The 25,650-nt window shown below is 47.5% G+C and overlaps 1 long non-coding RNA gene across 1 annotated transcript in view; it reads left to right on the plus strand.

Annotated features, from left to right (window-relative positions):
• The window catches only part of LOC126995326 (uncharacterized), a 9,534-nt gene extending 4,458 nt beyond the window's left edge, over positions 1-5,076 (plus strand). The window contains exons 2-3 of the long non-coding RNA XR_007750207.1: positions 1,413-1,489; positions 5,019-5,076. This is a non-coding gene — a long non-coding RNA (uncharacterized LOC126995326). The remainder of the gene's footprint in view (positions 1-1,412; positions 1,490-5,018) is intronic.
• The last annotated feature ends 20,574 nt before the right edge of the window (positions 5,077-25,650 follow it).

The following is a 25,650-nucleotide window of genomic DNA, read 5'->3' on the forward strand; positions in this document are numbered from 1 at the left end:
GAGTGAGAGCAAAGAAGCAGGCAATCCAATCAACCAAACAGACAAGCAAGCAATTAAGCAAGCAATCATGTAGGCAGAGGAGAGGGCTGGAAGTCGCTGGCAACACCGTGATCCTTATCCACCTCAAGTTTGCCCTCTGTAGGCTGAGGCTGAGGGTGAGGCTGAAGCTCCTCCACCAGTTGACATCTAGCAGGTGTGGCGCGCGGACTGTACCGACGCTCCAGGCACCCAGCAAGCACGTGGCAGTTACTCTCGCACTCTCTCTTGGCCCCCAGTGGATGGTCCGTAGCAGTAGAGGGTGCAAAATGGTCTACAGGTAATAATCGAAGCTTTGATAGAGTTGAGAATGATTAGTGCGCTCTCAGTTGGGTCCGTGTTGATGATTCTTGGCGGTAGAGGCTGCGAGGTGATCCAAAGATGCAGTTGACCAAGCCATAACAGCAACATCGCTCGCCTTATGAATGATGAAATGCAAACCTGAACGAAAGCTGAAGATGGGCACTGGCGGCTGTGTATAGCACTGCACGTATGTCTTCATATTGATAGATGTTTCTGGTGGTAAAGGGTGCTAAATGTTGCACAGGTACTAAACCAAGCTAAACTAAGCAAAACTGTGGTGAAGGCAGAGGTGACAGGCGCATACCTGTTAGATCTGCCGTAAGATTGCAACAAACATCTTCACCCCTGTCGTACATGGCCGTCTCATGTTGGGAGGTAAAATATTACAAATGCAACAAATATACATTGCCTCCTTGGTCTCGTGTTCCTGTACAACGCCAAACACACACCTCACGCACGCCTGACACGGCTCATCGTCACCATCTTCTTCGTGGGCTTGTGACAACTCATGTTTGTGATGCATGAATGTATATTGTTTTTTTCCAGACTCGGAAGTGCGATTGACAGGTTGTTGTTGTTGTTGTTGTTGTTGTTGTTGTTGTTGTTGTTGTTGTTTATAATGTTATCATTATTTTACAATTCTAGTTTTACTGCACCTCCTCTTCTTCCTCCTCCACCTCCTTCTACTACTACTACTACTACTACTACTACTACTACTACTACTACTACTACTACTACTACTACTACTACTACTACTACTACTACTACTACTACTACTACTACTACTACTACTACTACTACTACTACTACTACTACTAATTACTACTACTACTACTACTACTACTACTACTACTACTACTACTACTACTACTACTACTACTACTACTACTACTACTACTACTACTACTACTACTACTACTACTACTACTACTACTACTACTACTACCACTACTACTACTACTATAACCAAATGTAATAATAATAATAATAATAATAATAATAATAATAATAATAATAATAATAATAGTAATAATAATCATAATACTAATGATAACGTTTGTTTCCCTTTGCAGTGAGGAGGCGCGTGTAACCACCTGGCTTCACCCCCTCACCTGCCAGCCAGCCCTTACCGGCCACCGACCACTGCCAGGTAGGCCTGTGTGTGTGTGTGTGTGTGTGTGTGTGTGTGTGTTAGACATACATGTTTATATATATATATATATATATATATATATATATATATATAGAGAGAGAGAGAGAGAGAGAGAGAGAGAGAGAGATAAATTTATCTTTTCACTCCCGAACAATATCAATAACTGACATTTTAGCAGTAAGTATAAATGAATATCGTTATTTGTGTGGGTGCGAAAGGTCTCGGTCACAACCCGGCAAGTACAATGTGCTGAGTACGACAACAACAACAACAGCCGCTAGTAAACATCATGACCCGAGGGTTGTACGTTCAACCCGTGAAATGCTTTTCTTGGTGCTGATGAAATTTTACCCCATCTATACACATCTTACCAAAATGTTATACTGCCCAGTATAACTCACAACCAACCAAACCAGCATAGAAAAACCAGATAGAATTATACTACGGCAGGTGCTTGCGCTTATGTATTCTGGGCCTACTAAAATGTCTCCATCTTTCTGTTCCTTGTGTTCCTCTGGGTGGATGTCTACAGAGGCAGACAGCGAGGCCGAGAAGGGACGTCTTCCCTTCACCGTTACTGTTAGCTGTCTCCCTCCTCCTCGCCTTCTACAGCGTCCCAAGCGCCCCATCATACATGTCGAATCATCAAAAGTGCACGTGTGTGGATGCGTCAACCCTGTCCCCCGAGTTAGCGAGAGCCTTCATCTGTTCTTCGTTTGCTATCGAGACCACACCGAAATGCTGGCTTGGCACCTTCAACACCGAGCAGCCGTGACACACCATGACACACCACAACCAAAGTTTCCTGTTCTCGTTCTCCACACCTTCGTTTACTCCTCGCCCTATTTATCTTATCTTATTCCTCATCTTTCCCTTTCACCTTCCACCAGTCATTCGTTCTGCCTTCTGGCGGTAACAGTCATCATAATCATCATAATCATCATCCTCACCGCTTGCTAGCTTATTGGTTCAGGGTCCTTTGTTTGGCCAACGCTGAGTGAATCTTCCTGCACGCGGCACTATCAGGGTCGTGCCTTTCATCCCATTAATGTTATGATTCTGAAACCCTCCAAGCGATGATCCACCCACACCGTCCGCCTCCCTCAGTGTGCTTCGCGCGTCCCTGCAACGTATGCCTGGTTGTACTGTCGCTGTGAGATGTCTAGTCATAAAGCGTCTCTGTACACCATCGTTTCCGTTATAATTTTCACTTAACCAATACAAGACTTCAGTAAATTACTGTTTCATCGTATGTTTGTGACTTTGCGCTCAAGTGTTTGTATCTGGTGAGGCGATGTGTGCCGTGGTGTGACCCGTATAGAGGCGACGTAGTGCGCGGCGGCGATGTGAGCGTGACGCACCAAGCGATGCATTGCCTAGATCAGGGCAGGATCCATACGCCTGTCGTATGGATTATTAGTAGTCGTATTATTAGCCTAGTGCCCTGCCTGAATGTTCCTCAAATATAACTGAAGTAATAAAGTAAAAATATTTCTGTAACATGAAGCGCTCAAGTAGTGCCATAGATAGCAGTGGGTCCTCCCCTCAAAGCGAACCTGACTGAACAATGACGGTGTCGGCTTGAAGTTGTTGATGGCATGTCGACGGTGACCGGATGACTGGTGCACCGGCGGAGAACCAAATTTGATCACTTGATATTATGATAATCGTGTTTAATTGAAATTAATATTTTCTTTATATATGTTAAAAAAGAATGGCAGTCGGTGAGTGAACACCTGAAAGAAACTTGAAGCCAATTGTGAGTATATTGCAAGTGTTGCAACAATGGATGAAGCAGGTCCTCTTTTCGCTGTGGATTCCGATGAAACATTTGATCTCTTGGACGAGGAAGTTTGGACGTATTTTATTGAGGAAGGTAAGACATGCTCGTGATGATACAAAGGGCAGCAAAAAATGTATTGAACAATAAAGTTAGGCAATTATAATTATAGGAAAACCTGTTAGATTAGCCGGGGCGGGTGTCTTAGTACAGTCACAGCCGTTGTGACTCCACTTTTGGCTGGCTGGAGGTAGATTTCCACTTCCTCAGGCTTTCCCATGAAGTTCGCTCTGAGCCTGTCACTGCGACCCCACCCCATCCCACCCTTCCCTTCCTACACACACCTGCACATCCCAGGAGACAATAGGAGAAGTGTGGATTAAGAAGGGGAGGTTTAAGAGAGAGAGAGAGAGAGAGAGAGAGAGAGAGAGAGAGAGAGAGAGAGAGAGAGAGAGAGAGAGAGAGAGAGAGAGAGAGAGAGAGAGAGAGAGAATACCACTCTTCAATTTGCTTCCTGTTGTTGTTAAAAATTTATTCCCTTCTAAATGGGGGAAGCACGGCCTTTGCCAATGGCGCCCCGTAGCAGGGTGCCGACAGACCGACTATCGGGTGGCGTCAAGCCGAGCCGACCAAGTCAGTCTGTCGACGAGGACTAGCGTGTCTCTGTCGCTTCCTGGAATTCTTTGCTTTATAATAGTGACAAGAAAAAAGTTTTCTCTCCCCGTTTATCTTGTATTGACCTCTCGTCTCCTTCCTCCTCTCTTTCTCTCCCTTTATCTCCAATACCTCTCTCCCCTTTCTTATCTCTTACTCCATTCTTTGACCCGATCGCTCCTCCTATTGTTATTCACCCATCGTCTTTTCTACCTTGCTCCGTTTCTACTTTCATCGTCTTCTCTGCCATGCATGTCCATCCCTCCTTCCCTTCTGCTCCGCTCTTCCTTCTCTCTGTATACCGCCCTTCTCTACCCTAAAGTTCTCTCCTCTTCCTTCCTCTCTCCCCCTCCTCATTCCTCTCTACCCCTACTCCTTTCTATTCCCATCCATTCGCTTTTCTCTCCTCCTATCCCCTCCTTTCCATCCTCCTTCCTTTTCAGCGAGTCTCATCTCTCGTTTCCTTGGCGACCAACCCCTCCTACGCGCTGTCTGAGTGGGCACACACACACACACACACACACACACACACACACACACACACACGAGTTTTTAAGGGTATGGTGGATAAATATTGAAGGTAGGACAAAACGAGCAGGATTAAAAAAAGAATCCTGTATAGAACGACTCGGCAAACACAAATAGCCTGGATATATATTCTCTCTCTCTCTCTCTCTCTCTCTCTCTCTCTCTCTCTCTCTCTCTCTCTGGCCCATCAGCTCTCGGATACGTATGAAGTCCATGCAAGCACTTGTGAGTAATTGCTGTGGTGGGTTTCTTGACAACTTGAGTCGCCAGGGACGCTCTCTGGGGACGAGGCGGCGAGGACGATTCAGCATTCCATTATTATTATTATTATTATTATTATTATTATTATTATTATTATTATTACTTGTTGTTATTGTTCATTTTCGCCTTCTTCATTATCGTCTTCATTTTCTTTTTCTTCTTTTTCTTGTTTTTATTATTAACACTTCTATCACTGTCACTTGGAGTAGTAGTATTATTACTCTTCGTTTACTCATCATCAGTTCTTCCTTGTGTTACGCAGGCTCCTCCTAATCTACTGACACACCACGTTTTCTGTTGCAGACCTTCCGAAAGGGTGGGAGCGCGGCGTCACTCCACAGGGGATTCCCTACTATATCGAGTGAGTACCCTGCCAGACTGTACTGTGTGTGTGTGTGTGTGTGTGTGTGTGTGCAGCCCCAGACATTATGCAACAGATATTAAACCCTTCATTTTAAATCCACCACAATGTATTTTTTTTTCATCGCCTAGAAAACTCAAGAGATAAACACCACATATCCGGCAACGGTGATTTTGTTTCACTAGTTTACTGAATGATCCGTGCCGAGATTACTTAGAAAAAAAGCAACTAGTGACTCCCTTCTCACAATATTGTTGGCAAGTCTTGGTGAGGGCGAGGCAAGGAGAGCCCCAAGGAAGAGGGGTGAAGGAGGGGGAGGAGGAGTGGGTGGGGGCGGAGGAGAGGGAGGGAGGGGGGCAGCAGATTGGACACTCCTGCATGACTGATGTAAACACAGTTGGCACGTAAACAAACTGTGGAGGTGGAGGTTGTTGGAATGTTCTCTCTCTCTCTCTCTCTCTCTCTCTCTCTCTCTCTCTCTCTCTCTCTCTCTCTCTCTCTCTCTCTCTCTCTCTCTCTCTCTCTCTCTCTCTCACACACACACACACACACACACACACACACACACACACACACACACACACACACACACACACACACACACTGGAAAACTCTCCGGCAGATATACTCCTAACTTTAGTATTAATTTTTTTTTACATCTTTGCGGCGAGCTGCAACGTATTTATGGGAGAGAGAGAAAAAAATGGGAGAGAGAGAGAGAGAGAGAGAGAGAGAGAGAGAGAGAGAGAGAGAGAGAGAGAGAGAGAGAGAGAGAGAGAGAGAGAGAGAGAGAGAGAGAGAGAGAGAGAGATTGATATCCTGAGTTTATGGTGTAGGAGTGTCACAGTTGTTGGCTGGTTGATGGTGAATAGAGGTTAAGGATACTGAACCGTCCGTGGCGCGAGATGTGGGGAGCTGCAAGTAAATGAAGAGAAGGGAAGGAGACCGCGGAATATATCGAATTGGGAACTGTGCGCATTCCAAATGAGAGAAGAAAACAGAGAGGTTGACTTGTGGATGAAAAGGAAAGGTTGATGAGAACTGATGAAGTCTTTTTAGCATTTCTCTCTGTATCCTCATCTGTTGATCTCTCCGGAAAAAACAAATCTGGCTGAAAAGTCTTGATGTGCCTCCCACAGCCGCTTCAGTAGAGAATGAAGGCCTTCCACACTAGTACCCTGCTTCCCATAGTTCGTACATTTGTTTTGGGTGCAGAAAAACGTCTTGCTGTGGTTCCTCTTGCCCCTTCTGGAGTGACTGAATGCCGTCATCACTGCCCCACCCACGTCCTCCGCCCCCTCTGGTTATGGTCCTGTTGAGCTGAGAAGAGTCCCATTACGTGTACTGCAATCTCTTGTTGAGAAGAAGAATGCTTTCCTCATTCCTCTGTTGCGTCCTAGAGTTCTTACGGTCTTCTCAGGTGAAAAAACGTGCTTTGAATTTTGCAGCCCCTCCCGGAGATTGTTTTTCTTTTGTTTCCAGAGTTAAAACAAGAACATGAAGTGAGTTAGTCAGGGAGGAAGAGGTGAGGGGGCGGGTTAAAGGAAAGCAGTAGTAGTGTAAAATTGTATGCTATAAGTTTATCTGTTTTGACGTGCCTGCTGCATGTTGGGCGCCTTCCTTCCTCAACTTGATATGTTGGTTAGTTGGCAAAAGAAAACAGGAGTTATGTATGTACACGTGTATGGTGCAGGTTTGTTGTTTACTAGGCGCCTTATTTGCCACGAGCGTACTGGCGGAGGGTTATTCTGAGTGCCTGCCTTTCTCATTACCAGCCACGTCCTCTACGCCTTTCCACCGCGGGCTTGGACGAGGAGCTTGGCCATGACGCACCGGGTTTTCCTGAGGTCGACTGAAGGTTGTTAAGAGTGTGATCAGCATCTGGGTCGCGATTACCTCAGCGACTGTATGATCTTGCGGCTTTTACGAGGAAGTAATTATAGAGTGCATGAAAATAACGCAAGATTGCCTGAACGCTGACTACACGCCTGCCGGACACTGGACACTAGCTGGAGGCTGGGGTGTATGGATGCTGTCTGTGGAGTGGACTGGCTGGTGCGTCTTGTGGTTGATGTTGGTCCGTCCTAAGGTTCTTGAACAGGCCTGGAGGACGGTTTGGCGTGACGTCACAAAAGACACAAACAGATTGACCGTATATTATAAACTGTCTGTTATACGACCTTGATCTCTGCTCCCCAAGGGCCGCCCCAGACACTGCCGCGCCCAGCTGTGTTTCGGCCGTGCATCATGAAGCCAGATGAAAGACAGATGCAAACCAAGGGTGTGAAAGAAAGAGATTAAATGCGGCAGTAGCAAAGACATGAAAAATATATTTCTAGTAAATTAAATGCTAGAAATATTCCAATCTAGGAAGCATTCTAGTAAAAATGGGTTCAGGGGCATATATTTGCAGCCCCTCCCGGATATTTTTTTGGATATGTAGTAAGGACAGACGAAGGATTGAAAAATTATATTTCTTTATGGAGTATTTTAGCGTCCTTAAAAAAGAGAGTTGCATGCTAGTTTTGCTGCTTTTTTTGTCAGCCTCTGCCGTAAATAATTAATCGTACAATTAAAGGATAGGGAGACATCACGAAGGCAGCCCCTACTCATGTACAATCTGCAGTCCACGTGGGCACACGGCTTTATTTAAGAAAGGTGCAGATTGGTGCACTCGGCCACACGCTGAGGCTGCGGCGTATATTTCATAGTGACAGGACAAAGGCAGGACGTGTCACCGCCGAGACAAGCACACCTGCACTTCTGGACTGTCTCTGAGAGATGAGCAAGTCCACAGAAGGTACATAATGTGTTTATTTATTTTTTCGATAGTAAGGACAGACGAAGGACTGAAAAAATTATATTTCTTTATGGAGTATTTTAGCGTCCTTAAAAAAATGCCATAGTAGATCATAATTTGCTTTACTCTTACTTTGTTTTACTGTTACGGGCTACCATGTGTGGCTGTGGTGGGCGGTGTTGTCAGTTGATGTCCCTTGAGCCAGGTGTGTGTGTGTGTGTGTGTGTGTGTGTGTGTGTGTGTGTGTGTGTGTGTATGTATGTCTGTCATCCCGCGTCAGGCATCACTGGCTTCCTGACACACGTGGCCAACCAGCAAGACAACAAGAAAAAGTGAAGCATGGCATCGGCCTTCCCAGTCCCTCATTTCGCGTCAGGAGTATTGGTGTGTTACTCAACTCAGAACAGGTACTTCGAGGCCTCTTTACTACCAGCTGAGGCCCGCCATAAATCGCATCCTACGCTTTGGGAACAGCACCGGTTAACGAAGCCTAGCACAGGTCTTCCCAGCCATTCCTTTAATGTAGCGAATATTGACGAGCTACTCAACTCGGAACAGCCCTTATATTCCCAGCTGAGGCCCGTCATAAAACCGTATTCCACGCTTAAGGAACGAGCACCATCTCTTGAAACTTCCCAGCTCTCTTTATTTTCAGTCAGATTTTTCCTATGTAGAAGACTGCCGTGGTCGTGTGAATATTGGGAGCGAGATGACGAAACTCTGTCATATGATCAACATTTGTTTTGTGTTTGTCATGTGTGTTTGTAATTGTCCGATCTTCGATGTGGAGCCGGTCTCAGCCATGGAAAACACACACATTGCAGTAGGACTTGTGTTTTTATTTAGGTAAGCTTAGTTTAGCTTTTAGTTTAATTAGGTTTAGTTTTATTTTAGTAAGCCAAATTTAGTTTATTTATTTATTCATTTTTGTTTCCTTAATTTGATTTCAAGACCATCGTCCTATGATTCAATGTTCCACTTAGATACCTGTTAAGTTTAGGCCAATCGATGAAGACTCTTGACCACGGTAGCCACGCGCCTGAGTTTCTTCCTCTTTCGCCGTGCTCCCCTTCTTTCCCTCACACCCATTCCTTAGCTTCCCTTACTGCCGCGCGTCCTCAATGCTTCCTCAGAAAGTTTTTGTCTGTTTGCAGTCTTCGGGGGTAATGTCTGGCAGTGGCACGAATAAACCTCTTGCTTATAGTTTTTATCCTTTCCCCATCTCTCTCTCTCTCTCTCTCTCTCTCTCTCTCTCTCTCTCTCTCTCTCTCTCTCTCTCTCTCTCTCTCTCTCTCTCTCTCTCTCTCTCTCTCTCTCTCTCTCTCTCTCTCTCTCTCTCTCTCTCTCTCTCTCTCTCTCTCTCTCTCTCACACACACACACACACACACACACACACACACACACACACACACACACACACATACCAGGTAACCTCTCGCAAGTTTCAAAATTCTGTTTGACTTTCCTTGCAAATGGTTTTACTCTTACGTGTCTGGCTTGGAGGAGGAAGAAGAGGAGGAGGAGGAGGAGGAGGAGGAGGAGGAGGAGGAGGAGGAGGAGGAAGAGATAGAGAAGGAGGAGGAAGAGGAGGAGGAGGAGGAGGAGGAGGACGAGGACGAGGACGAGGACGAGGACGAGGATGAGGACGAGGACGAGGAGGAGGAGGAGGAGGCCCAGTTGAGAACGTACATACATGCATACCCACACACAAACCAAGCTATCCTCAGTCGAAATTTCTGTGTCCGTCCCTCCCACCCTTCGGCCCAAGCCCAACCCAGCCTTTGTCTCATTCCCATGCCACGCCCTCAGTGCTAGAGGGAAGGTCGCCGCCCACGTTGCTACTCCCAGGAACGTCGCCCTTATCACACGACCACACGGAAACCACCACCACCACCACCGCCGCCGCCACCGCCAGGGCTCTGACCGGACATGTGGCGCTAGTATCGGGTTGAGGGAATGTTTATGTGTGTGTGTGTGTGTGTGTGTGTGTGTGTGTGTGTGTAGGAGACCACCCATTCGTCTCTTAATTAATTCGCCCGGGAATCGAACTCTGTGGTCGGTATTCTCAGATGCATCCGGTGTCGTGTTCCTGGCTGCCCTCTGTTCCTGGCTGTCCTTCCTTTGTTTACAAACAAAAAGGCGGATCACTATGAACACGGATCCGCGTACGCAGCTGGTCGCGTGTACATGGCTGTCCCCCCAGTGTTTTCAAGCACGGGAGGGCATATTGTTTATTTTTTTCAGAGGAAAAACATTCATGAATCCAATACAACGCTCTGTTTTGTAAAAAGTGAAGTGAAAGGCCAATAAACAGCCTTCATGCAATGATTCATGAGTAAGATTACGGGAAATAGCATCTTGCTATTTAAAAAAAAAAAAAAACTGTCTTGATGTGCATATGCAGGCCCGTAATTTTGGCAGTTATTTTTGGGGGGGCTAGAGGGTATCCTAGGTTCATGAGGTGGGTAAGGGGGGGAGGGGGGCGAGTGAAGTGAGCATAGACGTGCTGTCGGGGGATGCGTGAGAACAGCTCTGTTCATCAACAAATCTTTGTTTGTTTACATTCGCTTCTGAGCATGCGCAATTCGCGGGAGGACAGCCAGGAACAGGGGGACAGCCAGGAACATAACATCGGCTCTCACATCAACTCTTTTTAAAGGTCTAGAAGGAGATTAATCGGGTTTTGATGAGTGTTCTTTTAGGTTCATTGTACAGAAGAACTACTACCAGGGCCATAAGAAAAACTACCCCGGAAATGCCTATAACCCCAACGACAGACTTGTCTGTGCTTGTACGCCGAAATGTTTAAGAATATGATCCTGTATCTCTCGGTCGTAAAGCATAACGTAGGATTAAAAGCGAAACTGACGAACATGGGAGCCTGAGAAAGAAGCGATATCATGGGAAAGGGAAGGTATCAATAGTGGGCGGAATAAAATAACATGGGAAAGAGAATGGGATCGTAACGTGAAATGAAAGGATTGCAGGAGAGGAGGAGGAGGAGGAGGAGGAGGAAGAGAGCCGTGAGTGGTGAGGGAAGAGGCGGGCGGAGGCTTGGCTGTCTGGGTTCCGGTATAGTTGTTGCTGGGTGGCGGTGCTTGGCGGTGGTGGTGGTGGCGGTGGCCGAGTCGAACTTATTTTACTACTCTTACTTTCAACGTTACACAAGTAGAGCACTAATACCAGGAAGAACAGTTTCTCTCTCTCTCTCTCTCCATAGCATTCCATTTCTTTCTGTTTCAAGGGGACGCAGTAGAATCCATTGAGGGCAACGCTTATGCTGTATTACTACCTCTGCCTGACACGCCTCCTGAGCCTGGTGGTCCCCGGGGGCGTGGCGGCAGCTGGGTTCATTTAGTGTTAAGGCGTTACTCGTATTAGCCACGCGTTATTAGGGAGGCTGACTTTAACAAATCTCTCCGTTGCCTTAACCTTAACTAACCTTACCTTACCTTACCTTACCTTACCTAACCTTACCTTACCTTACCTTACCTTACCTAACCTTACCTTACCTTACCTTACCTTACCTAACCTTACCTAACCTAACCTAACGTAACCTAACCTAACCTTACCTGACCTCCATCCAAGCCTTCCTAGCCTCACCATCAAGCCTTTTCTAACCCCATCATCCATTAGTCTAACCTTACCTAACCTTAACGTAAAGGTCATTCGTAAAGTTCTTGCAGCGCCCCGGTTCAGAGTCTGAGTTAAAGGATGAGTTTATGGTTAGAAATATCGCGGTGCTGTTGGGGTAGGCTCAAGAGGATGGGCAGAGTGTTGGTTCTTTAATGGAGCATGATTTTATAATCTTTTATGTCATCATTTCTACACGAGATCAAATTGATGAAAGCTAACGAGGATATACGGTAGAAGTTTCCTTTTCATCCGACCGTGACAACCCTGACGTCGCAACCCTCTCGAAGCCCATCTCTCTGACCTTGATTAACAGAAAAACAAACATTCTCGCACAGGTTCGGTTCGGAGCGGAATTAATACTTGCTGGTCTATTCCGCGCTCGTTGCATTTCTTTGTTTACGTGGACGGACGCAACAATGAAATATATAAAAACGCCATGCTATTGCGACTCCGTGTAATCAACAATCACAGCCAGATAATCCAGCTTTACACAGTGGCCGAGGCTGATCCAGGGGTTATTCTTTTGAAGGCATCATCGTCGTGAGAAAGAAAATCTGACGCCAAGGATCTGCTGCAGGGCTTATGTATACCTGGGAAGAGATCAACGGATGAGTCTTTGTCGGCTTAAGCATTACTAAAGGGGAATGTAAAGGTTAAGCTCGTGTGTAGATTTCATTGCTGCGGGGAGGAAAAGAGAGAGAGAGAGAGAGAGAGAGAGAGAGAGAGAGAGAGAGAGAGAGAGAGAGAGAGAGAGAGAGAGAGAGAGAGAGAGAGAGAGAGAGAGAGAGAGAGAGAGAGAGAGAGAGAGAGAGAGAGAGAGAGAGAGAGAGAGAGAGAGAGAGAGAGAGAGAGAGAGAGAGAGAGAGAGAGAGAGAGAGAGAGAGATAACGTCCCTTATCCACTATAATTGAAAGATTCTAAACCTCACCAAACTATTCCATCTTCTTCCCCTTCTTTCATACTTAACGAGGTTCTTCTGGTAAGCTTGTGATTCACCTACCGTGCGTGGCTTGCCGTGCGTGAATCACTTGAAAATAGACTAGATAAATTCATGGACAGCGATAGGTGGGGTAGATAACATGCAGTTAGGGTCAAAGGTCTGTACAGGCCTACCCTTGCAGACCCATGCTTATGTTCTTATGTTCTTGAGAGTAATAAAAGCTGTGTATATATTTCGTCGTCTGTAAGTCCATTGCGAGTCGTTTCCTACTTTGCTGGTTTTGAAAAGGGCGATGGAGATGCTGAGAGTGGCGCGGGGGTTGAGGGGGTGGGGGTGGGGGTGGGGGGGGGCTGATGAGGAAAGGAGGCAGCTGGGTTACGGCTTCCTCTCAGGTGACACGTGTTTGGAGGGAGGAAGCAGTTGAAGGCAGGAAGAGGCAGTTGGTGATGCTGTGTTCGTGTCTCAACCAGGAAGACCGACTGAAGCGAGTGAAAGGTTGACTGGTTTGGCTTCTTCATCTCAATGGATTCGTTTTTTTTATTTTTTTGTGTCCGTGGTTGAGTTGCGTGTAACACTTCTATGAATCTAATGTTATTATTGTCCATATTTTGTCTGTGTTAGGAGGTCGGAGATCACGAAATACAGAGAAGTAAATGTGAAGGGGCCAACAAAAGTAAGTCGATATTGCCTTGATTGGTCTTGGAAAACTGAGACATATTATTTATTAAAGTTTTCAGGCTCGTAGTTGCCAAGGGATGCTCTGAAGGCACTTATGGTTGGTTGGCTGAAGCGTGTGCTGGAGAGGACAATTTTTTTTTTCACCGTGACTGTTACATACTTAGTTTTATTGATTTACAGAAATATTTGATGGAAGCCTTGTATAATCGGTTTTGGCGCCCGTGCACACACACACACACACACACACACACACACACACACACACACACACACACACACACACACACACACACACACACACACACACACACACACACACACACACACACACACACACACACAGACGGGGTGTGCATAATTTCTATGTTTCTCATCATTAAACAATCATAAAAAAAATTCTTTGCCGCCGCGTCCAGGCGCCACCTCCATTCCAGTGCCATTACTTTCACCAACGATCGTTACTGAGCATCACTGTCATTCGGCTTGTCAGTTTCCAGCACCACGATCGACGGGCCCTTCATTGAGGCCGACAGATCTATACAGCTGGTGGGCTGCCAAGGGGTTGGGCAGTGAGGTGAATATTGAAGCAACAGTGCCGTGCAAAATCTCACAAAGGCTCGTCTTGGGTGTCCTCGCCTCGTGTAGGCTTGTTCGGGTGGACATTGTTGTCGCGTTTATGAAGGGTAAATGTGGGGTAACTGTAAGTAAATGTAATGTCACTGTAAGGAAATGTAATGAAATGTAATAATAGTACTCGGGTTGTGAAGATAGAGCCAGAGAGCGGTGTGCTTACGGCCGATGCTTACACTAAGGAATGTGGACGCAGCAGTAAAGGAGATAAGGACAGGCAGCGATGAAGGTTGGCGGAGGTGGTAACGCTGACCCAGGATCATTTACCCAAGTTATGGGAAGGCATCACCCCAGGCCATGGGACGGGAGGAAGACGATAGCCTCAGAGAACGGACACATTCCCGCCTGCGGTGGAATGGGAAAGGAGTTGCAAGGCCGCATCAGACCCCTCATAGCCGTAAATTCACATAAGTTACGTTGTTAATTGGCTGGTAGAATATGGTGACACTTTTAGTATACTTAACTTGTCTGTAGTTAATTATGTGTTGTGTTGTATTAACGGATATGTGCTGCAGGTTAAGCGCATTAAAGCGAATGGACGATTGTGTGTGTGTGTGTGTGTGTGTGTGTGTGTGTGTGTGTGTGGTTATTCATGAGCTCCAGTCGCAGGGCAATTACAGACATAATTTATTCACGATCCTCCAGATGTGAGCCGTAACGTCTCATTCAACTCATGGGCAAGGCTCTTTCTTCAGACCCTGACCTTGAACGTCTGGCCGGACGTCACTTCCTGTCAGCACCTGTCTGTCCTTCCGCCTCGAGGCATCCATGCACCTGCCAGGAACTGGGTGGGGGGCTGGGAGGGCCATTGCTCAGGGCTATGACTCAGGACGGGATTTGGAGTGGCCGATATTAAGAGAAGTGGCTCAAGATAGTGTTATTCAAAGTAGGTTAACTCATTACTGTGTGAAATACTCTGCTCACTGGGTAATGCGCAAAGAACAAATAGATGAACACCAGGTGGAGGGCGGGAGGTGCACACTGGACGCAATACTATCAAGAGACTTGCAACAGAGCAGTGAGAGTAACGTACGAAATCAAGCTGGGTAGAAGCACAAAAGTTGAAAGAACCTTGCATCTTAAGGTTTAAGGCCTAGGTAACTGCTCTCACAAGACGAAGCGTAACGTGGTCTAAATGCAACCCCGGGTGCTGCAAGTAAGGCGCTTGATAATGTAAAACACAATCAACTGCTACCCCTGAGTCCCTCCGGTCCATGCATCTTGCCCGGTTTAACATGAAAATCTGGCTCGCAGCATAACAGGTCTAACATCATGTTTTAGGAAGTAACATGAAGTCCAGACGTGTCCCTCGCTCTCTCCCGTCCACCTTGTTCGTGCTGCAGCCGCTCGTCAAAAGCTATACGCGAATCGTCCTCTTTCACGGTTTCTCCGCCTACTAGTGTGTGATTCACCATGGTCTAATCACGCTCTAAACTCTCAGTCCTCCGTCTTGGCCCTCCCCGGATGAACTTGTAGCAGGTGACGGATCTTGTGGGAACGACTGGAGCCGCACATCACACCCATGCACACACGGGAGGCGGGACACAACCCCCAACCGACACCCGGTACCCATTCACTGCTGGGTGGACAAGAGGCATGGATTAAAAGAGACTGTGTGTGTGTGTGTGTGTGTGTGTGTGTGGCGTGACCGGGACCTTCAGAAGTGGCGTAGTCGAACGTCCCCAGCGCGGCGTCACGCCCCCTGGTGGTGAGGACCAGTTTTGTCGAGGCCCCAGGCAGCGTCCTTAGCATAACCACCACCACCACCACCACAACCCTCCTCAGACTTCTCTTCTTTCTTCATATCGTGATCATCACTACTATCATTACGTACATCTTCCTCCTCCTCCTCTCTATCACTACCGCCACCACAAAGGTTGTTGTTGCTATCATTATTGTGATTGTTATTATTATTAATAATGATATTATTATTATTATTGTTAATATTATTATTATTATTATTATTATTATTATTATTATTATTATTATTATTATTATTATTATTATTATTATTATTATTATTATTATTATTATTATTATTATTATTATTATTATTAGCAGTAGTAGTAGTAGTAGTAGTAGCCGCAGCAGCAGCAGTAACAATAATAGTGGTAGTAGTAGTAGTAGTAGTAGTAGTAGTAGTAGTAGTAGTGTGTTGGCTTGTTTGTTTATGTCTACGGGTGCTAGTTGGCTGGCTGGGTGACAGATTGCCTCAAGTCACGGTTAACGAGCACCGCATTAACCCAAAGACACGCTGAATGCACGCTCGCAGATACTTCCTCGTCCTGCAGTCATCCTTGAGCTGCGTGACGCGATGGTGACTCTTTTCCTCGTCCTTCTTGAACGCTTCCCCTTTTTTCATTTGGATTCGTCGCCGCGCGCACCTGCTATTTCCTGGCCGTGAAGGCGTCAAAAAGTGGACGAAGATATCAACAGGTGTCCTTCGGGGAACTTCAGGGGGGGGGGGGGGGGGTGAGAGAGAGAGAGAGAGAGAGAGAGAGAGAGAGAGAGAGAGAGAGAGAGAGAGAGAGAGAGAGAGAGAGAGAGAGAGAGAGAGAGAGAGAGAGAGAGAGAGAGAGAATGTGTGTGTGTGTCTGTGTGTGTGTTCTCATCCCTCAAAGCACCTCGCCTGGCAACGTTTTGTTCTACCTTTTGTGTATACACCTGACGCGTCGCTGATTAAATGGGCCTGCGGGGGGGGGGGGGGGGGGGTAGCGAGTGGGAAGCGGCGGCGACGGAGGCGGTGATGGTGGTGGCGGTGATGGTAGTGGCGGTGAGGGTGGTGGCGGTGATGGTGGTGGCGGTGATGGCGATGGTGATGGTGGTGGCGGTGATGGCGGTGATGATGGTGGTGGTGGTGGCGGTGATGGTGGTGGCGGCTCTCCAAACTATTATTTCCAAAGGCCACAAAGGTGATTAGTTGGGTTCTCAAGAGTGTTTTTTTTTTTTATATAATCACACTGCAGAAGCCTTGGCAAACTATGACTAGGCTATCAAAACTACTCATGAAAATACCCACATTGCTACTTCCACGAAAGTCTTGTCAAATGTAGGTGTGTAAGTCCAGTCCAGTCCAGCAGTAGGCGTGGGATTGCCTTTGTAACGGCTTCCACTTATGGTCCTTATTCTTGATTATTGATTGGCGTTGTTGTGTTTTTTAGTGTTGGTGAATTTTCTCTTTTAACCCCGAAATGTCTGAGAAGGTGGATCGTTGAAGGCTGAGCTGAAGCTGCCTCGTCCTCTGCAAGTGAAATAAAGGAACAGACTGGGAATATATATTTTTTTACGGGGAAGGAAACAAAGCAAGGACTGAGTTAGAGTAAAATTGAGGGAAATAACCACAAGGAGAAAAGAGGAAGATGAAAAAAGATGGGCTACGTTAGTTTTTGGGGAGTCTTAATGTTTGATACTCTCCTCTTGAAAGCGTTGAAGTTGTAGGAAGGGAAAAATAGAAAAGAGGAAGATGAAAAGAGATGATCAAGGTTAGTTTCTGAGGTGCCTTAACACATGACACTCTCCTCTTGAAAGCGTTGAAGTCGTAGGAAGGGAAAAAAAGAAGAGGAGAGGAAGACAGAAAGAGATGATCAAGGTTAGTTTCTGAGGTGCCTTAACACATGACACTCTCCTCTTGAAAGCGTTGAAGTTGTAGCAAGGGAAAAAGGAGAAAAGAGGAAGATGAAGAAATGATCAAGGTTTCTTTCTGAGGTGCCTTAACACATGATACTCTCCTCTTGTTGAAGTCTTAGTAAGGGGAAAAAAAGGTGTCGTAAAGTATGTGAGGTATGTCAGTGTTGGGTGTGAGCCGCCGCCATCCGGGAAGGGGAAGTAAGGGAGACGAGAGGCAGCTTCCGGGGAAAGTTTCATCCTCCAACCTTACCTATCATCTCCTCAATTCTACTCTCCTTTTTTTCTCTTCTCTTCCCTTCTCTTCTCTTGTCTTGTGTTCTTTTGTCTTAGCAGTCATGTGGTGAGTGCCAATACAATTGTCACATTCAAAAATAGACTAGAAGATAAATTGACACAGATATATGGTGTGGGGGGATACAGGAAGAAGCAGGGTCAAAGGGCTTGCCTCGTACAGGCTCCCTCTCTCTCTTGAACTCGTTCTTATGTTCTTATGTTATTCTTTTCTCTTCTCTTTTTTTTATTTTCTCTCCTCTTTCTTTACTCCTCTCCTCTCCTCTCCTCTCCTCTCCTCTCTTCTCTACTCTTTTTTTCTTCTCCTCTCCTTTCCTCTTCTCTCCTCTATCCTCTTTTCTTCTCTTCTCTCTTCTCTTCTCTTCTCTTCTCTCCTCTTCTCTCCTCTCGTCTCCTCTCCTCTCCTCTGCTCATCCTGGTCCCTCTCCTCTCCTCCCCTCCCCAGCCTCGTCAGTGTCGGCAGCGGCGGGGCTCAAGGCGAGGAGTCATTACGAGGGGGAAAGACTCGTCATCTCGGTCGCACAATGTAGGGTTGGTGGGGAGACTCAGAGAAACCACGCAAGAACTCCAAGGGGCTACGACTCTTACATCAATTATTTATAAGGGCCAGAACAGAGATAAAATACGTTCTCATGAGTGTTTTTTTTTTAGAGTTCATGGTACAGAAGCCTCGTCAAACTATCATCAGGGTCACAAAACTACCCCTGGAAAGGCCCATAACTCTTACGAAAGCCTTGTCAAATGTGTGTGCTTGGGGGGGCGACGAATGATTCATAATAGGAGTTTGCGGATGAGCTGTCGCTGTATCACGCATTAACCGGCCGTGTGTGAGTGTTTGTGTGTGTGTGTGTGTGTGTGTGTGTGTGTGTGTGTGTGTGTTGGCCATCCCCATCGGCTACAGTACACTATAGGGGCATTGAGCTAGCTGTGTCCGGGTCCAGCTGCCTCCAGGGGGAACTTAAGTAAATGCGTGGCTTTGCTAAGGTGTAATTAGGGTTAAATCGAGTTTAGGCTGGGATCCAAGAGGGTAATAAGGCCCGGGTGGAGGATGGCCTTGGGGCGGAACATCTTCGTGCAGCTGGCGTGGTGGGGGAAGGTCCACAGCCCCGACATTATATTTTTATGGTCAAGGAAAGGGTTGTTGTACCTCCGAGACCTTCCCCGCAGCATTCAGATCCACCCTCATCACTCATCCTCCACCTGTTACCTCGCTCATCCATCATACCTGCGTCCTTCTCTTCCTTTCTCCTTCACATCCTAAGCAACTTTCCGCCCTTCTCTCCCTTTCTCCTCTCATCTCATCCTATAAGCATCACTCCAACCTTCTCTCCCCTTTCTCCTTTCACTCTAAGCATCACTCCAATCTTCTCTCCCTTTCCCTTCTTATTCCAGTCATCTCTCCGTCCTTCTCCCCTTTTCTCCTCTCACCCTAAGAACCAGTACGAACTTCTCTCCTCTACTCATCCTAAACATCACTTCAACCTTCTTTCTCTTCACATTCCAGTCATCTCTCCGTCCTTATCTCCTGTCGCCATCAGTCTTTGTCTCCTCTTCTTCGTCCCAGTTGTTTCTCCGTTCTCTTCTCTCCCATCCCTGTCATAACTCCGTATTTCTCCTCTCTTCTCACGGCAGTCATCCCTCAACCCTCACCTTAGTCTCTTCCTTTCTCCGTCTCAACCCATCCGTCTTGGCGCCTCAGAGGTTTTCCGCAGCGCTCCGTGGGGGATGTTGCCTCTCAGGGTCGCGGTCTCTTTGCTGGGAACACTCGTCGATCGCCTTGAGTTGCCGTGTTCAGAGACAGAGACAGTCACTAACCAGCGGCAAATTGTCCGTGACGTGGAGGTTGAGGGAAGGACACAGCGCCTCGTTATACCACATTATCCTTCGACCCAGCAGCTCCAGGGGACTTGGGGGAGGCGGATGAGGTTTTATGCTCAAGTGAAGAACGAACACAATAGAGAGAGGAACCTGCTGATTTTTGTTGTTTGTTTAGATTTGTTTTACGTATCAGGTTGTAACAAAATTATGCTGAACGGTATTTTTTATTTATTTATTTTTCCTCCTCCTCCTCCTGTTACTACTACTACTACTACTACTACTACTATTACTCCTACTACTACTACTACTACTACTACTACTACTACTACTACTACTACTACTACTACTACCATTACCCTTACTATTGCTGCTACTAACCCTTGTACAACAACAGCAATAATAATACCCACACACAACATACACATACATACAAACATACATACATACACAAGTAGAGAAGAGAATTGCACATGCTTAGATATACACGTCTTTTTCAAGGTCTAAATCAGTAACATAGTCACCAAACATCCAATAGGCTTGTCCACCCACCACTAGAGTCAGTCAATCAGTCAGTCAGGAGGAGGAGGAGGAGGAGGAGGAGGAGGAGGCGATGACACACGGTGAAAACAACTCTATCCGTCCACCAAAACAAACGAGCGTGATCTTCTTGGTGATAGTATCGACTCCACAGATCGTTAATGAGCTTACTGTCTGCCAATCAAGTCTTCGGGGTGATTAATTATCGTCTCGGCCTTGAGGAGTTATGGCCTTGTACGGAGCTACGGGAGGAGAAGGAGGAGGGACGAGGAGGAGGAGGAGGAGAGAGAGGAGGGACAGTGGGGGATGGCGGAGAAGTAAAGGAGGAGGAGGTACTTGAAGGAGAAGGAAGGTAGTGAGGAGAGTAAGAGGAGGAGAAGGGAAGAAAGAAGGAGAGGAGGGTAAGAGAAGGGAGAGTGAAGGAAGAAGGAGGATATTAAGGAAAGAGGCAAAGAGAATGAAAGGAGGAGAGGGAAGTGAAGGAAGTAGGAGAGGAAAATAAAGGGAAAAGGAAGGATGACAATAAAGGAAAGAGGAGAGGAGAAAGAGAGAAGAAGAGGGAAGTAAGGAAAGGAGGAAAGGACAGTAAGAGATGGGAATGAAGAGAGAGAAGAGGGAAGAGAGCGAAAAAGAGGAGGAAACGGAGATGGGGAGAACAGGTTACAGAGGGTTCTAGGAATATGAATGTTGTGGGTGTGGTTATAAGTGCTGAGGTTCGTATATAAAGGAGGCGGTGAAAAGAGGAGAGAGAGAAAGAAAGATAAGGGATGAGAAAAGAATGAAAAACAAAGGAGCCAATTCAACACTCATCTCATTTTGACGTGAAGGTGTGGTCGTTCCCGAAGGTGGACGTGTGTGTGTGTGTGTGGGCGTGTGTGTGTGGGCGTGGGGCGGCGACGAGTTACGGTTGTTTGTCTATTATTGTTGTTATTGACTTTTACCTTAAATGGACACAATATAGCGTTAACATTATACAAATTTTCAGTGTGTATACATGCGCGTCCGTACACCCATGTTTTTTTTTTGTGAGTGGTTATTATTGATAGTAGTAGCAGCAGCAGTAGTAGCAGCAGCAGTAGTAGTAGTAGTAGTAGTAGTAGTAGTAGTAGTAGTAATGGCATAATCATCATAAGCAAAAGCAGCCGCGCCACCAGAAGCAGTTACAACGTTATTGATCGAAGCGTACTGAGAGGAGGATAAAGGACAGGGAAGTGAGGAGTGAAAGATTGGAAGAGGAGGAGGAGGAGGAGGAGGAGGACCGCTACACTTGGGTACTACAGGGTACGTCAGGGGCGCCGCCGACAGTTGTAGCGGGGGCGTAGTGGGCGGGGCGGGGCGGGGCGTGCTGTCTTATTCTACGCACCACTGCTCCTCACTTCCACTCTCTCTCTCTCTCTCTCTCTCTCTCTCTCTCTCTCCCCCCCCCCCCCTCCACGTCGTCTCGTCCACAGTTTTATTGGCTTTCCATTACTGCCTCAGAAATTTCTTTCCCAAAAATGCTCGAAACGTTTCGTAATTGCTTTTCTGCTTCCTTTTTCCTTTTTTTATTTTTCACTTCGTGCAGGTCGACCTTGACGACGGATCAGGGTGAATCACATCGTGTCAGCCCTTCCGTTGTGCTTCCGTCATCACTTATCGGTCAATGTTTATTTTATTTTATCAGAGGGGGAACGGATCACCCCTCGGGGAGCATTCAGGCATCAGTAGAAACACTCATTACCTCTGGCTATCTTCAGAATAAAATTTGCTCCACTACGATTGGTGATACGTATTTTTTTGGAAACACAGACAACGACGCAAACATTATCCTCATCCCTGTCGGCGTGCGATAAAACTGTTACTCTTGGTGCGAAACTGTGCTTACTGAGAGCTGAGACAAGGCTGAATAAGAAGTATAAAACGAAGGGAAAAAGTGATAGCTTGGGATGGGAAAGGATGGGAGGTCAGGGAAATGCTTAATAAGAGAGTTGAGGAGAAGAGAAACAGCGTCAAGGGGGGCGAGGGGGGGGAGCATAATCATAGGCGAATCGAGGCTGTGTGAATGAAGAAGGGAAGAAGGGAGTTAAGGTGAGGTCAGCTGTGGTGAGGCTGCTGGCTGGAGGGTTCAAGGTGTGAGAAAGGAGGCGAGGAATGGAATCTTTCAACTCGTGTTCATGGCAGAAAGAGGCCGCAAACTAGCAGATGGTTGGCTTGTCATCTCTTCCGATTTGTTTTTTTTATTTTTTTATCCCTTATCTTTCTTCCTCTCTCTCATCTTTTCCCCGGGTACTTTATGCGAACCTCACCGCGTATAACCCCACTCACAACATTCTTACACCTAAATAGAGGGACAGATACAGAAATAAAGGATAAAATGCGAAAATAGAAGAATAATTATCTTTCTTCCCCTCTCTCATCTTTTCCCCGGGTACTTTATGCGAACCTCACCGCGTATAACCCCACTCACAACGTTCTTACCCCTAAATAGAGGGACAGATACAGAGATATAAGATAAAATGCGAAAAGAGAAGAATAATTTAACGTCCAGACCGTCATATCTCCCTTATCCCTTATCTTTCTTCCCCTCTCTCATCTTTTCCCCGGGTACTTTATGCGAACCTCACCGCGTATAACCCCACTCACAACGTTCTTACACCTAAATAGAGGGACAGATACAGAAATAAAGGATAAAATGCGAAAATAGAAGAATAATTTAACGTCCAGACCGTCACATCTCTTCCTCCCCGATGCTGGCCTTGCCCTTCGCCGCCCGCCGCACGACTGACACCTCATCTCGCCGCACCATCCGCGTGTCAATCTCCCGCACCCTCGTCAGCATCTCTCTAATGCGGGACTTGAGGACAGAGAGGGAAGAGGAAGCGCTGCCCCCTTCAGGAGACGCTGACGACACGCTCAAGGGCCTCCCGCTGCTGCTTGTGCCGGAGAGCGTCATTGCTGTCCCCAAAGCGTCATTCGGGGCATTCCCCCAGGGTCCTCCCGGGGCTAAGGACGAAGGGGAAGGGTGAGAGCGGTGTGAGGTGGTCCGTAGTTGCTGCCACCCACCCTGAACAGTAGTGGCGGGATGGAAGGAATTTGCTGTGGACTTAGTGTGAGGGCCGCTGGTAGTGAGGGCGGGGTTGCTGTTGTTTATGGTGCCAGGGGTTCTGTCTGAAGAGGTGGAGGACGGAGGGAGGTGTTGGGTGGCGGCGGTAGGGGTGGTGGTGACGGCTTTGTCCGGACTGGTGGTGGGGTGAGGAATGTTTACCGTGGTGTTGGGGTGAGGGAAGTCTGAAGTGATGGGAGGGTAAGGCAAGTCTGAAGTCGTAGTGGGGTGAGGAAAGCTTGAAGTGTTGGTGGGGTGAGGAAAGTCCAAAGTGGTGGGGGGGTGAGGGAAGTCTGAAGTGGTGGTGGGGTGATGAATGCTTGACGTGGTGTTGATGTGAGGAAAGCTTGAAGAGGTGTTGGGGTGGGGAAAGTCTGAGGTGGTTGAGGGGTGAGGAAGGTCTGATGGGGTGGTGGGCTGATGAATGTCCGAAGTGGTATTAGGGTGAGGAACGTCTGAAGTGGAGGTGGTGGGGTGATGAATGCCTGAAGTGGTGGTGGGGTGAGGAGAGGGGGATGAAGTAACGGAAGGGACAGGATCATCTCGGGAAGGGGTCGAGGAAAGGGGGAAATTAGAAGTCCTGGACCGGGAAGGAGAGCCTGGTGAGGGACTTTGTGGAGGTCGATAAGGAGGAGGGGGGATAGTAGGTGGAGGAAGATGAAAGGAGGAGGAGTGTTTAAGTGGAGAACTGGGCTGTGGAGGCGTACGAGGAGCAGGAGGAGGGCGAAGAGGTGCAAGGCGAGGAGGAGAACGCTTCGAGGTGGCTGGTAAGCGCTTAGTGTTTGTGGACAAGGAGTAGTTATCCCTGGACGCGTGTGACATATTTCCCTCGTGACTCTTCTCTTTGCGTGGGAGAGCCCAGTGCAGCAGCAATAAAAGGATGGCCAGCATGGCAGTGATGCAGCAGACGAGGCCCAGCTGCACCCACACGATGCCGGCGAACCACGGCATCGCGCAGGGCAAGGGGCTCGTCGTCCGCTCGTCCTGTGATGACCTCGCGAACTCACCGTCCTCAGGCATCGTCGAATTGGGAGATTTGCGAAAAAAAATAATGAGAGAGAGAGAGAGAGAGAGAGAGAGAGAGAGAGAGAGAGAGAGAGAGAGAGAGAGAGAGAGAGAGAGAGAGAGAGAGAGAGAGAGAGAGAGAGAGAGAGAGAGAGAGAGTGTGTGTGTGTTCATATTATTAGCTAGCTGTAAAACATGTGGTGCTGAAAAGACCTTGAGTGGCCCCGGACAGGCACGGGATAGGGTTACAAGACTTCGCGAAACCGTTCTCCATTTTATATCATCTTCATTATCATCACCATCATCATCACCAGGTGGAGGTAGAGGCATCATCGGCACGGTAGGGTGGTGGTGATGGTGGTGATGGTTGTGGCTAAGGGGGGAGGGGGTGGCAGATGGCGGTGGCGTTGCAGGGTGCTCAGGTTGGCTTTGTCCGTGTCCCGCACCCTCGCATGGGAAAGCCATCAGCGGTGCATGCGGCGTGCTGACGGGCGTGTCGCGGGCGGCGTGCCACGAGGGCCTCACCGTGACGCCCCGCCAGCCGCTGACCCGTGAACGTGGTGGTGGTGTCGGCCGAGGCGGGGCGCTGGGAAGGTAACACGGGGCCCAGGTGTAGCCATGGATAGACACATTGGTGGGTAGATAGATAGGTAGATAGATAGGTGTGGAGAGAGAGAGAGAGAGAGAGAGAGAGAGAGAGAGAGAGAGAGAGAGAGAGAGAGAGAGAGAGAGAGAGAGAGAGAGAGAGAGAGAGAGAGAGAGAGAGAGATTGATTGATAGGTAGGTGTTTATTGAACATAGCTCGCAGTTTTGGTTAGAACAACACATACACATCTTCAAATCTGCAGATATAGCAAGTACCCAGCTTGGGCGTGATCAGGTGGGCACGCTTGTCTCAACCCAGTGGTAGAACGTAAGATGAAACCAAATCCTGAAACCATTGCAGCTTATTCCTTGCTGAAGTCCGGACATAAGTTCTTGCGATACTTTTTTAGCAGTTAGATGCATAGAAAAGGGGGAAGGGGGGCGAAGACAGTAAGTACAAAATTAGCCTGCGTGAGGCCGGCCATCTTAACTCATTGAGGTCATCACAAAGGTCAGTGCAGAATAAAAATAAAAATAAAACTTAACTACTTGGGCTTGGCTATCGCATTTCAGAAGGAGGCGTCAGGATGAAGAGAGTACACTCCATGATTGGTGCACCGAAGTCTGATGTGGCTGAAAAAGTATGGTGCAGATGAGCAATTAGCTACGACCTTCAGTGCTCTTGTCTGATGTCCCTAGGGCGCCTGACACCTTTTGACCTGATGCAATACCTCATCTCTTCGCCTGCCCCTAAGTCGTAGGGAAGGGAGGGGGGCGGGCTTAGGGGTGGACCACGACTAGCATGCCAAAAACGTAACATATAAAGATAAGGCTTGGGAGCGGTCGTTTATGGAGGTGCGTGGTGGAGCGGCTGGTGGCGGCTCACGCGTCTCAGCCGTCCCGGTGAGATGGCGATCTTGTCTGGGCCGTAAGGTGAAGGTGAG

This window comes from Eriocheir sinensis, chromosome 8 (assembly GCF_024679095.1).
Source record: "Eriocheir sinensis breed Jianghai 21 chromosome 8, ASM2467909v1, whole genome shotgun sequence".
NCBI lineage: Eukaryota > Metazoa > Arthropoda > Malacostraca > Decapoda > Varunidae > Eriocheir > Eriocheir sinensis.